Source organism: Triturus cristatus, chromosome 8 (genome assembly GCF_964204655.1).
Source record: "Triturus cristatus chromosome 8, aTriCri1.1, whole genome shotgun sequence".
NCBI lineage: Eukaryota > Metazoa > Chordata > Amphibia > Caudata > Salamandridae > Triturus > Triturus cristatus.
Window position 1 is genome coordinate 55,566,639 of NC_140591.1, and position 15,494 is coordinate 55,582,132.

General features: G+C 37.6%; 4 non-coding genes across 4 annotated transcripts; all 4 read left to right on the forward strand.

Moving 5' to 3' along the window:
• The first annotated feature begins 2,673 nt into the window (after positions 1-2,673).
• On the forward strand, positions 2,674-2,746 carry TRNAF-GAA (transfer RNA phenylalanine (anticodon GAA)). Its single transcript has one exon. It is a non-coding gene; the product is annotated as a tRNA-Phe (tRNA).
• Positions 2,747-10,241: 7,495 nt separating this feature from the next.
• On the forward strand, positions 10,242-10,314 carry TRNAF-GAA (transfer RNA phenylalanine (anticodon GAA)). The gene has a single exon. It is a non-coding gene; the product is annotated as a tRNA-Phe (tRNA).
• A 1,094-nt stretch (positions 10,315-11,408) lies between these two features.
• Positions 11,409-11,481, forward strand: TRNAF-GAA (transfer RNA phenylalanine (anticodon GAA)). The gene has a single exon. It is a non-coding gene; the product is annotated as a tRNA-Phe (tRNA).
• A 2,844-nt stretch (positions 11,482-14,325) lies between these two features.
• On the forward strand, positions 14,326-14,398 carry TRNAF-GAA (transfer RNA phenylalanine (anticodon GAA)). The gene has a single exon. It is a non-coding gene; the product is annotated as a tRNA-Phe (tRNA).
• The last annotated feature ends 1,096 nt before the right edge of the window (positions 14,399-15,494 follow it).

The window sequence follows — 15,494 nt, forward strand, 5'->3', positions numbered from 1 at the left end:
ACTTTACCTGCTTTATTTCCCAATTCTTCCTTTAATTGAAAGTAAAGCTTTGCCTGCATCAGCCTCCAGTTCCCCTTATACAAAACTGTTAGTAGTCAGATGACCTAGCTTGCCGACCCTCGCCATATAGGTCTGTGTTTCTGAGTATAAGTCCATTCATAGTTTACAAACATCATCTAACTAACTTGGCTCCTAAAAAGGAAATTCACCCATCAGACCAATTTAGCTACTGAATAATACTGGACAATTTAACACATAACTGCACATGCAGATAGAGTGACCAGGTTCTGCATTTATCTTTAACAATTATAAAAAATACAACAGAAAGCCAAAATTGACAGCTGGATGAAATAGCTCAGTTGGGAGAGCAGTAGACTGAAGATCTAAAGGTCCCTGGTTCTATCCCGGGTTTAGGCACATTTTGAACTTCTGCTTTGCATGCCACAAATGCTATTTGGAGTCAACTCATATTGACGTTGTTTATAATGATCAAAACCTTTTATCAAGCTGATCGATAAGACAACCATTTCAGCATATTTTTTACATTCTGTCTTTCTGTCAAACTTGCTTCCACCTCTCTTGTATTCAACTTTACCTGCTTTATTTGCCAATTCTTCCTTTAATTGAAAGTAAAGCTTTGCCTGCATCAGCCTCGAGTTCCCCTTATACAAAACGGTTAGTAGTCAGATGACCTAGTTTGCCTACCCTCGCCATATAGGTCTGTGTGTCTGAGTATAAGCCCATTCATAGTTTACAAACATCTTCTAACTAACTTGGCTCCTAAAAAGGAAATTCACCCATCAGACCAATTTAGCTGCTGAATAATATTGGACAATTTAACACATAACTGCACATGCAGATAGAATGACCAGGGTCTGCATTTATCTTTAACAATTATCAAAAATACAACAGAAAGCCAAAATGGCCAGCTGGATGAAATAGCTCAGTTGGGAGAGTGTTAGATTGAAAATCTAAAAGTCCCTTGTTCAATGCTGGGTTTCGGAAAAGTCTGAGAGGGTTCTTGCTTCTCACGAAATATTTCTTGGTATCAGCTCAAGTTTTTCTTTCTTTATTTATCAAAATATTTGATCAACTGATCGACAACATGATCAATTCAACATAGAATTGTCTTTCTGTCCTCCTTCTAAATTTGCTTCCACCTCTCTTGCATTCACCTTCGACTACAAATGTTTCCTATTTCATGCTTTTTTGTAAAGTAAACTCTTGTCTGCATCAGCTTCCACTTCTCCTTGAACACAGATTTCAGTATTCAGATGACATAGCTTACCTACTCAGGCCAAATACCTCTGTGTAATATGGTGCTAGTCCATTCAGAGTAAAAAAAAAAGCTACCTAACCTGGATCCGAAAAATGCTATTTACCTATTGCACCCGTTAACTGATGAATGATACAGGACATCTTAAAACATAGCTCTAGCATGAGGTTGAGCATCTATTTTCTTGGGAAGTTTAAAAGAAAGGATGAAGACCCAAACTACCAGCAGGCCGAAATAGCTCAGTTGGGAGAGCGTTAGACTGAAGATCTAAAGGTCCCTGGTTCAATCCTGGGTTTTGGCACAATTTCAACTTCTGCTTTTCATGTCACAAAAGCTGTTTGGAGTTAAATCAACGCTCTTCTTTATCAAAACCTTTTATCAATCTGATCAACAACACAATCAATTCAACATATTATTTACTTTCTGTCTTCCTTTCAAAGTTGCTTCCACCTCTCTTGTATTCAACTATGCCTCATTTATTTGAAACTTCTTGCTTTATTTTAAAGTAAAGCTTTGCCTGCATCAGCCTCCAATTCCCCTTATACAAAACTGTCAGTAGTCAGATGACATAGCTTGTACACCCTGGCCATATAGGTCTGTGTTTCAGAGTATAAGTCAATTCAGAGTTTAGAAAAAAAAATTCTACCTACATTGTCCCCTAAAAAGGATATTCACTCATCAGACCAAGTTACCTGCTGAATGATACTGGACACTTTAACACATAACTATAAACGAAAATAGAATGACCAGGTTCTGTATGTATCGTCTACAATTATTAATAATACATCAGGAGGCCACAGGGACTTGTTGGCTGAAATATCTCAGTTGGGAGATCGTTAGACTGAAGAGCTTAAGGTACCTGATTCAATCCTGACTTTCAGCACAGTGCGAGGGGATCCTACATTCTTGCAAAATATTTCTTGAAATCAGCTCTAGTTTTTTTTTCTTTATTTCTCAAAATATTTTATCAACTGATCAACAACATGATAACTTCAACAAAAAGTTGTCTTTCTGTCCTCCTTCTAAACTTGCTTCCACCTCTCTTGCCATCAGCTTTGATGACGAATTTATCCCATTTTATACTTTTTTCAAAGTAAACTCTTGTCTGCATCAGCTTTCACTTCTCCTTGAACAAAGTTGTCAGTATTGAGATGACATAGCTTACCTACTCAGGCGACATACGTCTGTGTAATACAGTGCTGGTCCACTTAGAGTTTTAAAAGAAAAACGACCTAACATTTATCCCAAAAACGCTACTCACCCATTTCACCAGTTAGCTGCTGAACAATGCAGGACACATTAAAACACAGCTCTAACCTCAGATTGAAAATCCAGGTTCTGCATCTCTGTTCTGGGATTGTTCAAAAAAAGAGGCTGAATACTATAGCTGCTGGCAGGCCGAAATAGCTCAGTTGGGAGAGTGTTAGACTGAAGATCTAAAGGTCCCTGGTTCGATCCCGGGTTTCGGCACATTTTGAACTTCTGCTTTGCATGCCACAAAGACTATTTTGAGTCAACTCATATTGACTTTGTTTATAATGATCAAAACCTTTTATCAAGATAATCGACAACACAATTAATTCAACATATTATTTACTTTCTGTCTTTCTTTCAAACTTGCTTCCACCTCTCTTGTATTCAACTTTGCCTCCTTTATTTCCCAATTCTTCCTTTAATTGAAAGTAAAGCTTTGCCTGCATCAGCCTCCAGTTCCCCTTATACAAAACTGTTAGTAGTCAGATGACCTAGCTTGCCGACCCTCGCCATATAGGTCTGTGTTTCTGAGTATAAGTCCATTCATAGTTTACAAACATCATCTAACTAACTTGGCTCCTAAAAAGGAAATTCACCCATCAGACCAATTTAGCTACTGAATAATACTGGACAATTTAACACATAACTGCACATGCAGATAGAGTGACCAGGTTCTGCATTTATCTTTAACAATTATAAAAAAAACAACAGAAAGCCAAAATTGCCAGCTGGATGAAATAGCTCAGTTGGGAGAGCAGTAGACTGAAGATCTAAAGGTCCCTGGTTCAATCCCGGGTTTAGGCACATTTTGAACTTCTGCTTTGCATGCCACAAATGCTATTTGGAGTCAACTCATATTGACGTTGTTTATAATGATTAAAACCTTTTATCAAGCTGATCGATAAGACAACCATTTCAACATATTTTTTACATTCTGTCTTTCTGTCAAACTTGCTTCCACCTCTCTTGTATTCAACTTTACCTGCTTTATTTGCCAATTCTTCCTTTAATTGAAAGTAAAGCTTTGCCTGCATCAGCCTCGAGTTCCCCTTATACAAAACTGTTAGTAGTCAGATGACCTAGTTTGCCTACCCTCGCCATATAGGTCTGTGTGTCTGAGTATAAGTCCATTCATAGTTTACAAACATCTTCTAACTAACTTGGCTCCTAAAAAGGAAATTCACCCATCAGACCAATTTAGCTGCTGAATAATATTGGACAATTTAACACATAACTGCACATGCAGATAGAATGACCAGGGTCTGCATTTATCTTTAACAATTATCAAAAATACAACAGAAAGCCAAAATGGCCAGCTGGATGAAATAGCTCAGTCGGGAGAGTGTTAGATTGAAAATCTAAAAGTCCCTTGTTCAATGCTGGGTTTCGGAAAAGTCTGAGAGGTTTCTTGCTTCTCACAAAGTATTTCTTGGTATCAGCTCAAGTTTTTCTTTCTTTATTTATCAAAATATTTGATCAACTGATCGACAACATGATCAATTCAACATAGAATTGTCTTTCTGTCCTCCTACTAAATTTGCTTCCACCTCTCTTGCATTCAGCTTCGACTACAAATGTTTCCTATTTTATGCTTTTTTGTAAAGTAAACTCTTGTCTGCATCAGCTTCCACTTCTCCTTGAACACAGATTTCAGTATTCAGATGACATAGCTTACCTACTCAGGCCAAATACCTCTGTGTAATATGGTGCTAGTCCATTCAGAGTAAAAAAAAAAGCTACCTAACCTGGATCCGAAAAATGCTATTTACCTATTGCACCCGTTAACTGATGAATGATACAGGACATCTTAAAACATAGCTCTAGCATGAGGATGAGCATCTATTTTCTTGGGAAGTTTAAAAGAAAGGATGAAGACCCAAACTACCAGCAGGCTGAAATAGCTCAGTTGGGAGAGCGTTAGAGTGAAGATCTAAAGGTCCCTGGTTCAATCCCGGGTTTCGGCACAATTTCAACTTCTGCTTTTCATGTCACAAAAGCTGTTTGGAGTTAAATCAAAGCTCTTCTTTATCAAAACCTTTCATCAATCTGATCAACAACACAATCAATTCAACATATTATTTACTTTCTGTCTTCCTTTCAAACTTGCTTCCACCTCTCTTGTATTCAACTATGCCTCATTTATTTGCAACTTCTTGCTTTATTTTAAAGTAAAGCTTTGCCTGCATCAGCCTCCAATTCCCCTTATACAAAACTGTCAGTAGTCAGATGACATAGCTTGTACACCCTGGCCATATAGGTCTGTGTTTCAGAGTATAAGTCAATTCAGAGTTTAGAAAAAAAATTCTACCTACCTTGTCCCCTAAAAAGGATATTCACACATCAGACCAAGTTACCTGCTGAATGATACTGGACACTTTAACACATAACTATAAACGAAAATAGAATGACCAGGTTCTGTATGTATCGTCTACAATTATTAATAATACATCAGGAGGCCACAGGGACTTGTTGGCTGAAATATCTCAGTTGGGAGATCGTTAGACTGAAGAGCTTAAGGTACCTGATTCAATCCTGACTTTCAGCACAGTGCGAGGGGATCCTACATTCTTGCAAAATATTTCTTGAAATCAGCTCTGGTTTTTTTTACTTTATTTCTCAAAATATTTTATCAACTGATCAACAACATGATAACTTCAACAAAAAGTTGTCTTTCTGTCCTCCTTCTAAACTTGCTTCCACCTCTCTTGCCATCAGCTTTGATGACGAATTTATCCCATTTCATACTTTTTTCAAAGTAAACTCTTGTCTGCATCAGCTTTCACTTCTCCTTGAACAAAGTTGTCAGTATTGAGATGACATAGCTTACCTACTCAGGCGACATACGTCTGTGTAAAACAGTGCTGGTCCACTCAGAGTTTTAAAAGAAAAACGACCTAACATTTATCCCAAAAACGCTACTCACCCATTTCACCACGTAGCTGCTGAACAATGCAGGACACATTAAAACACAGCTCTAACCTCAGATTGAAAATCCAGGTTCTGCATCTCTGTTCTGGGATTGTTCAAAAAAAGAGGCTGAATACTATAGCTGCTGGCAGGCCGAAATAGCTCAGTTGGGAGAGTGTTAGACTGAAGATCTAAAGTTCCCTGGTTCGATCCCGGGTTTCGGCACATTTTGAACTTCTGCTTTGCATGCCACAAAGACTATTTTGAGTCAACTCATATTGACTTTGTTTATAATGATCAAAACCTTTTATCAAGATAATCGACAACACAATTAATTCAACATATTATTTACTTTCTGTCTTTCTTTCAAACTTGCTTCCACCTCTCTTGTATTCAACTTTGCCTCCTTTATTTCCCAATTCTTCCTTTAATTGAAAGTAAAGCTTTGCCTGCATCAGCCTCCAGTTCCCCTTATACAAAACTGTTAGTAGTCAGAGGACCTAGCTTGCCGACCCTCGCTATATAGGTCTGTGTTTCTGAGTATAAGTCCATTCATAGTTTACAAACATCATCTAACTAACTTGGCTCCTAAAAAGGAAATTCACCCATCAGACCAATTTAGCTACTGAATAATACTGGACAATTTAACACATAACTGCACATGCAGATAGAGTGACCAGGTTCTGCATTTATCTTTAACAATTATAAAAAATACAACAGAAAGCCAAAATTGCCAGCTGGATGAAATAGCTCAGTTGGGAGAGCAGTAGACTGAAGATCTAAAGGTCCCTGGTTCAATCCCGGGTTTAGGCACATTTTGAACTTCTGCTTTGCATGCCACAAATGCTATTTGGAGTCAACTCATATTGACGTTGTTTATAATGATCAAAACCTTTTATCAAGCTGATCGATAAGACAACCATTTCAACATATTTTTTACATTCTGTCTTTCTGTCAAACTTGCTTCCACCTCTCTTGTATTCAACTTTACCTGCTTTATTTGCCAATTCTTCCTTTAATTGAAAGTAAAGCTTTGCCTGCATCAGCCTCGAGTTCCCCTTATACAAAACTGTTAGTAGTCAGATGACCTAGTTTGCCTACCCTCGCCATATAGGTCTGTGTGTCTGAGTATAAGTCCATTCATAGTTTACAAACATCTTCTAACTAACTTGGCTCCTAAAAAGGAAATTCACCCATCAGACCAATTTAGCTGCTGAATAATATTGGACAATTTAACACATAACTGCACATGCAGATAGAATGACCAGGGTCTGCATTTATCTTTAACAATTATCAAAAATAGAACAGAAAGCCAAAATGGCCAGCTGGATGAAATAGCTCAGTCGGGAGAGTGTTAGATTGAAAATCTAAAAGTCCCTTGTTCAATGCTGGGTTTCGGAAAAGTCTGAGAGGTTTCTTGCTTCTCACAAAGTATTTCTTGGTATCAGCTCAAGTTTTTCTTTCTTTATTTATCAAAATATTTGATCAACTGATCGACAACATGATCAATTCAACATAGAATTGTCTTTCTGTCCTCCTACTAAATTTGCTTCCACCTCTCTTGCATTCAGCTTCGACTACAAATGTTTCCTATTTTATGCTTTTTTGTAAAGTAAACTCTTGTCTGCATCAGCTTCCACTTCTCCTTGAACACAGATTTCAGTATTCAGATGACATAGCTTACCTACTCAGGCCAAATACCTCTGTGTAATATGGTGCTAGTCCATTCAGAGTAAAAAAAAAAGCTACCTAACCTGGATCCGAAAAATGCTATTTACCTATTGCACCCGTTAACTGATGAATGATACAGGACATCTTAAAACATAGCTCTAGCATGAGGATGAGCATCTATTTTCTTGGGAAGTTTAAAAGAAAGGATGAAGACCCAAACTACCAGCAGGCTGAAATAGCTCAGTTGGGAGAGCGTTAGAGTGAAGATCTAAAGGTCCCTGGTTCAATCCCGGGTTTCGGCACAATTTCAACTTCTGCTTTTCATGTCACAAAAGCTGTTTGGAGTTAAATCAAAGCTCTTCTTTATCAAAACCTTTCATCAATCTGATCAACAACACAATCAATTCAACATATTATTTACTTTCTGTCTTCCTTTCAAACTTGCTTCCACCTCTCTTGTATTCAACTATGCCTCATTTATTTGCAACTTCTTGCTTTATTTTAAAGTAAAGCTTTGCCTGCATCAGCCTCCAATTCCCCTTATACAAAACTGTCAGTAGTCAGATGACATAGCGTGTACACCCTGGCCATATAGGTCTGTGTTTCAGAGTATAAGTCAATTCAGAGTTTAGAAAAAAAATTCTACCTACCTTGTCCCCTAAAAAGGATATTCACACATCAGACCAAGTTACCTGCTGAATGATACTGGACACTTTAACACATAACTATAAACGAAAATAGAATGACCAGGTTCTGTATGTATCGTCTACAATTATTAATAATACATCAGGAGGCCACAGGGACTTGTTGGCTGAAATATCTCAGTTGGGAGATCGTTAGACTGAAGAGCTTAAGGTACCTGATTCAATCCTGACTTTCAGCACAGTGCGAGGGGATCCTACATTCTTGCAAAATATTTCTTGAAATCAGCTCTGTTTTTTTCTACTTTATTTCTCAAAATATTTTATCAACTGATCAACAACATGATAACTTCAACAAAAAGTTGTCTTTCTGTCCTCCTTCTAAACTTGCTTCCACCTCTCTTGCCATCAGCTTTGATGACGAATTTATCCCATTTCATACTTTTTTCAAAGTAAACTCTTGTCTGCATCAGCTTTCACTTCTCCTTGAACAAAGTTGTCAGTATTGAGATGACATAGCTTACCTACTCAGGCGACATACGTCTGTGTAATACAGTGCTGGTCCACTCAGAGTTTTAAAAGAAAAACGACCTAACATTTATCCCAAAAACGCTACTCACCCATTTCACCAGTTAGCTGCTGAACAATGCAGGACACATTAAAACACAGCTCTAACCTCAGATTGAAAATCCAGGTTCTGCATCTCTGTTCTGGGATTGTTCAAAAAAAGAGGCTGAATACTATAGCTGCTGGCAGGCCGAAATAGCTCAGTTGGGAGAGCGTTAGACTGAAGATCTAAAGATCCCGGGTTTCGGCACATTTTGAACTTCTGCTTTGCATGCCACAAAGACTATTTTGAGTCAACTCATATTGACTTTGTTTATAATGATCAAAACCTTTTATCAAGATAATCGACAATACAATTAATTCAACATATTATTTACTTTCTGTCTTTCTTTCAAACTTGCTTCCACCTCTCTTGTATTCAACTTTGCCTCCTTTATTTCCCAATTCTTCCTTTAATTGAAAGTAAAGCTTTGCCTGCATCAGCCTCGAGTTCCCCTTATACAAAACTGTTAGTAGTCAGATGACCTAGCTTGCCGACCCTCGCCATATAGGTCTGTGTTTCTGAGTATAAGTCCATTCATAGTTTACAAACATCATCTAACTAACTTGGCTCCTAAAAAGGAAATTCACCCATCAGACCAATTTAGCTACTGAATAATACTGGACAATTTAACACATAACTGCACATGCAGATAGAGTGACCAGGTTCTGCATTTATCTTTAACAATTATAAAAAATACAACAGAAAGCCAAAATTGCCAGCTGGATGAAATAGCTCAGTTGGGAGAGCAGTAGACTGAAGATCTAAAGGTCCCTGGTTCAATCCCGGGTTTAGGCACATTTTGAACTTCTGCTTTGCATGCCACAAATGCTATTTGGAGTCAACTCATATTGACGTTGTTTATAATGATCAAAACCTTTTATCAAGCTGATCGAAAAGACAACCATTTCAACATATTTTTTACATTCTGTCTTTCTGTCAAACTTGCTTCCACCTCTCTTGTATTCAACTTTACCTGCTTTATTTGCCAATTATTCCTTTAATTGAAAGTAAAGCTTTGCCTGCATCAGCCTCGAGTTCCCCTTATACAAAACTGTTAGTAGTCAGATGACCTAGTTTGCCTACCCTCGCCACATAGGTCTGTGTGTCTGAGTATAAGTCCATTCATAGTTTACAAACATCTTCTAACTAACTTGGCTCCTAAAAAGGAAATTCACCCATCAGACCAATTTAGCTGCTGAATAACATTGGACAATTTAACACATAACTGCACATGCAGATAGAATGACCAGGGTCTGCATTTATCTTTAACAATTATCAAAAATACAACAGAAAGCCAAAATGGCCAGCTGGATGAAATAGCTCAGTTGGGAGAGTGTTAGATTGAAAATCTAAAAGTCCCTTGTTCAATGCTGGGTTTCGGAAAAGTCTGAGAGGTTTCTTGCTTCTCGCAAAATATTTCTTGGTATCAGCTCAAGTTTTTCTTTCTTTATTTATCAAAATATTTGATCAACTGATCGACAACATGATCAATTCAACATAGAATTGTCTTTCTGTCCTCCTTCTAAATTTGCTTCCACCTCTCTTGCATTCAGCTTCGACTACAAATGTTTCCTATTTCATGCTTTTTTGTAAAGTAAACTCTTGTCTGCATCAGCTTCCACTTCTCCTTGAACACAGATTTCAGTATTCAGATGACATAGCTTACCTACTCAGGCCAAAAACCTCTGTGTAATATGGTGCTAGTCCATTCAGAGTAAAAAAAAAAGCTACCTAACCTGGATCCGAAAAATGCTATTTACCTATTGCACCCGTTAACTGATGAATGATACAGGACATCTTAAAACATAGCTCTAGCATGAGGTTGAGCATCTATTTTCTTGGGAAGTTTAAAAGAAAGGATGAAGACCCAAACTACCAGCAGGCCGAAATAGCTCAGTTGGGAGAGCGTTAGACTGAAGATCTAAAGGTCCCTGGTTCAATCCCGGGTTTCGGCACAATTTCAACTTCTGCTTTTCATGTCACAAAAGCTGTTTGGAGTTAAATCAACGCTCTTCTTTATCAAAACCTTTTATCAATCTGATCAACAACACAATCAATTCAACATATTATTTACTTTCTGTCTTCTTTTCAAACTTGCTTCCACCTCTCTTGTATTCAACTATGCCTCATTTATTTGAAACTTCTTGCTTTATTTTAAAGTAAAGCTTTGCCTGCATCAGCCTCCAATTCCCCTTATACAAAACTGTCAGTAGTCAGATGACATAGCTTGTACACCCTGGCCATATAGGTCTGTGTTTCAGAGTATAAGTCAATTCAGAGTTTAGAAAACAAAATTCTACCTACATTGTCCCCTAAAAAGGATATTCACTCATCAGACCAAGTTACCTGCTGAATGATACTGGACACTTTAACACATAACTATAAACGAAAATAGAATGACCAGGTTCTGTATGTATCGTCTACAATTATTAATAATACATCAGGAGGCCACAGGGACTTGTTGGCTGAAATATCTCAGTTGGGAGATCGTTAGACTGAAGAGCTTAAGGTACCTGATTCAATCCTGACTTTCAGCACAGTGCGAGGGGATCCTACATTCTTGCAAAATATTTCTTGAAATCAGCTCTAGTTTTTTTCTTTATTTCTCAAAATATTTTATCAACTGATCAACAACATGATAACTTCAACAAAAAGTTGTCTTTCTGTCCTCCTTCTAAACTTGCTTCCACCTCTCTTGCCATCAGCTTTGATGACGAATTTATCCCATTTTATACTTTTTTCAAAGTAAACTCTTGTCTGCATCAGCTTTCACTTCTCCTTGAACAAAGTTGTCAGTATTGAGATGACATAGCTTACCTACTCAGGCGACATACGTCTGTGTAATACAGTGCTGGTCCACTGAGAGTTTTAAAAGAAAAACGACCTAACATTTATCCCAAAAACGCTACTCACCCATTTCACCAGTTAGCTGCTGAACAATGCAGGACACATTAAAACACAGCTCTAACCTCAGATTGAAAATCCAGGTTCTGCATCTCTGTTCTGGGATTGTTCAAAAAAAGAGGCTGAATACTATAGCTGCTGGCAAGCCGAAATAGCTCAGTTGGGAGAGCGTTAGACTGAAGATCTAAAGGTCCCTGGTTCGATCCCGGGTTTTGGCTTATTTTGAACTTCTGCTTTGCATGCCACAAAGACTATTTTGAGTCAACTCATATTGACTTTGTTTATAATGATCAAAACCTTTTATCAAGATAATCGACAATACAATTAATTCAACATATTATTTACTTTCTGTCTTTCTTTCAAACTTGCTTCCACCTCTCTTGTATTCAACTTTGCCTCCTTTATTTCCCAATTCTTCCTTTAATTGAAAGTAAAGCTTTGCCTGCATCAGCCTCCAGTTCCCCTTATACAAAACTGTTAGTAGTCAGATGACCTAGCTTGCCGACCCTCGCCATATAGGTCTGTGTTTCTGAGTATAAGTCCATTCATAGTTTACAAACATCATCTAACTAACTTGGCTCCTAAAAAGGAAATTCACCCATCAGACCAATTTAGCTACTGAATAATACTGGACAATTTAACACATAACTGCACATGCAGATAGAGTGACCAGGTTCTGCATTTTTCTTTAACAATTATAAAAAATACAACAGAAAGCCAAAATTGCCAGCTGGATGAAATAGCTCAGTTGGGAGAGCAGTAGACTGAAGATCTAAAGGTCCCTGGTTCAATCCCGGGTTTAGGCACATTTTGAACTTCTGCTTTGCATGCCACAAATGCTATTTGGAGTCAACTCATATTGACGTTGTTTATAATGATCAAAACCTTTTATCAAGCTGATCGATAAGACAACCATTTCAACATATTTTTTACATTCTGTCTTTCTGTCAAACTTGCTTCCACCTCTCTTGTATTCAACTTTACCTGCTTTATTTGCCAATTCTTCCTTTAATTGAAAGTAAAGCTTTGCCTGCATCAGCCTCGAGTTCCCCTTATACAAAACTGTTAGTAGTCAGATGACCTAGTTTGCCTACCCTCGCCATATAGGTCTGTGTGTCTGAGTATAAGTCCATTCATAGTTTACAAACATCTTCTAACTAACTTGGCTCCTAAAAAGGAAATTCACCCATCAGACCAATTTAGCTGCTGAATAATATTGGACAATTTAACACATAACTGCACATGCAGATAGAATGACCAGGGTCTGCATTTATCTTTAACAATTATCAAAAATACAACAGAAAGCCAAAATTGCCAGCTGGATGAAATAGCTCAGTCGGGAGAGTGTTAGATTGAAAATCTAAAAGTCCCTTGTTCAATGCTGGGTTTCGGAAAAGTCTGAGAGGTTTCTTGCTTCTCACAAAATATTTCTTGGTATCAGCTCAAGTTTTTCTTTCTTTATTTATCAAAATATTTGATCAACTGATCGACAACATGATCAATTCAACATAGAATTGTCTTTCTGTCCTCCTTCTAAATTTGCTTCCACCTCTCTTGCATTCAGCTTCGACTACAAATGTTTCCTATTTCATGCTTTTTTGTAAAGTAAACTCTTGTCTGCATCAGCTTCCACTTCTCCTTGAACACAGATTTCAGTATTCAGATGACATAGCTTACCTACTCAGGCCAAATACCTCTGTGTAATATGGTGCTAGTCCATTCAGAGTAAAAAAAAAAGCTACCTAACCTGGATCCGAAAAATGCTATTTACCTATTGCACCCGTTAACTGATGAATGATACAGGACATCTTAAAACCTAGCTCTAGCATGAGGTTGAGCATCTATTTTCTTGGGAAGTTTAAAAGAAAGGATGAAGACCCAAACTACCAGCAGGCTGAAATAGCTCAGTTGGGAGAGCGTTAGACTGAAAATCTAAAGGTCCCTGGTTCAATCCTGGGTTTCGGCACAATTTCAACTTCTGCTTTTCATGTCACAAAAGCTGTTTGGAGTTAAATCAACACTCTTCTTTATCAAAACCTTTTATCAATCTGATCAACAACACAATCAATTCAACATATTATTTACTTTCTGTCTTCCTTTCAAACTTGCTTCCACCTCTCTTGTATTCAACTATGCCTCATTTATTTGCAACTTCTTGCTTTATTTTAAAGTAAAGCTTTGCCTGCATCAGCCTCCAATTCCCCTTATACAAAACTGTCAGTAGTCAGATGACATAGCTTGTACACCCTGGCCATATAGGTCTGTGTTTCAGAGTATAAGTCAATTTAGAGTTTAGAAAAAAAAATTCTACCTACCTTGTCCCCTAAAAAGGATATTCACTCATCAGACCAAGTTACCTGCTGAATGATACTGGACACTTTAACACATAACTATAAACGAAAATAGAATGACCAGGTTATGTATGTATCGTCTACAATTATTAATAATACATCAGGAGGCCACAGGGACTTGTTGGCTGAAATATCTCAGTTGGGAGATCGTTAGACTGAAGAGCTTAAGGTACCTGATTCAATCCTGACTTTCAGCACAGTGCGAGGGGATCCTACATTCTTGCAAAATATTTCTTGAAATCAGCTCTATTTTTTTTTTCTTTATTTCTCAAAATATTTTATCAACTGATCAACAACACGATAACTTCAACAAAAAGTTGTCTTTCTGTCCTCCTTCTAAACTTGCTTCCACCTCTCTTGCCATCAACTTTGATGACGAATTTATCCCATTTTATACTTTTTTCAAAGTAAACTCTTGTCTGCATCAGCTTTCACTTCTCCTTGAACAAAGTTGTCAGTATTGAGATGACATAGCTTACCTACTCAGGCGACATACGTCTGTGTAATACAGTGCTGGTCCACTCAGAGTTTTAAAAGAAAAACGACCTAACATTTATCCCAAAAACGCTACTCACCCATTTCACCAGTTAGCTGCTGAACAATGCAGGACACATTAAAACACAGCTCTAACCTCAGATTGAAAATCCAGGTTCTGCATCTCTGTTCTGGGATTGTTCAAAAAAAGAGGCTGAATACTATAGCTGCTGGCAGGCCGAAATAGCTCAGTTGGGAGAGTGTTAGACTGAAGATCTAAAGGTCCCTGGTTCGATCCCGGGTTTCGGCACATTTTGAACTTCTGCTTTGCATGCCACAAAGACTATTTTGAGTCAACTCATATTGACTTTGTTTAAAATGATCAAAACCTTTTATCAAGATAATCGACAATACAATTAATTCAACATATTATTTACTTTCTGTCTTTCTTTCAAACTTGCTTCCACCTCTCTTGTATTCAACTTTGCCTCCTTTATTTCCCAATTCTTCCTTTAATTGAAAGTAAAGCTTTGCCTGCATCAGCCTCCAGTTCCCCTTATACAAAACTGTTAGTAGTCAGATGACCTAGCTTGCCGACCCTCGCCATATAGGTCTGTGTTTCTGAGTATAAGTCCATTCATAGTTTACAAACATCATCTAACTAACTTGGCTCCTAAAAAGGAAATTCACCCATCAGACCAATTTAGCTACTGAATAATACTGGACAATTTAACACATAACTGCACATGCAGATAGAGTGACCAGGTTCTGCATTTATCTTTAACAATTATAAAAAATACAACAGAAAGCCAAAATTGCCAGCTGGATGAAATAGCTCAGTTGGGAGAACAGTAGACTGAAGATCTAAAGGTCCCTGGTTCAATCCCGGGTTTAGGCACATTTTGAACTTCTGCTTTGCATGCCACAAATGCTATTTGGAGTCAACTCATATTGACGTTGTTTATAATGATCAAAACCTTTTATCAAGCTGATCGAAAAGACAACCATTTCAACATATTTTTTACATTCTGTCTTTCTGTCAAACTTGCTTCCACCTCTCTTGTATTCAACTTTACCTGCTTTATTTCCCAATTCTTCCTTTAATTGAAAGTAAAGCTTTGCCTGCATCACCCTCCAGTTCCCCTTATACAAAACTGTTAGTAGTCAGATGACCTAGCTTGCCGACCCTCGCCATATAGGTCTGTGTTTCTGAGTATAAGTCCATTCATAGTTTACAAACATCATCTAACTAACTTGGCTCCTAAAAAGGAAATTCACCCATCAGACCAATTTAGCTACTGAATAACACTGGACAATTTAACACATAACTGCACATGCAGATAGAGTGACCAGGTTCTGCATTTATCTTTAACAATTATAAAAAATACAACAGAAAGCCAAAAATG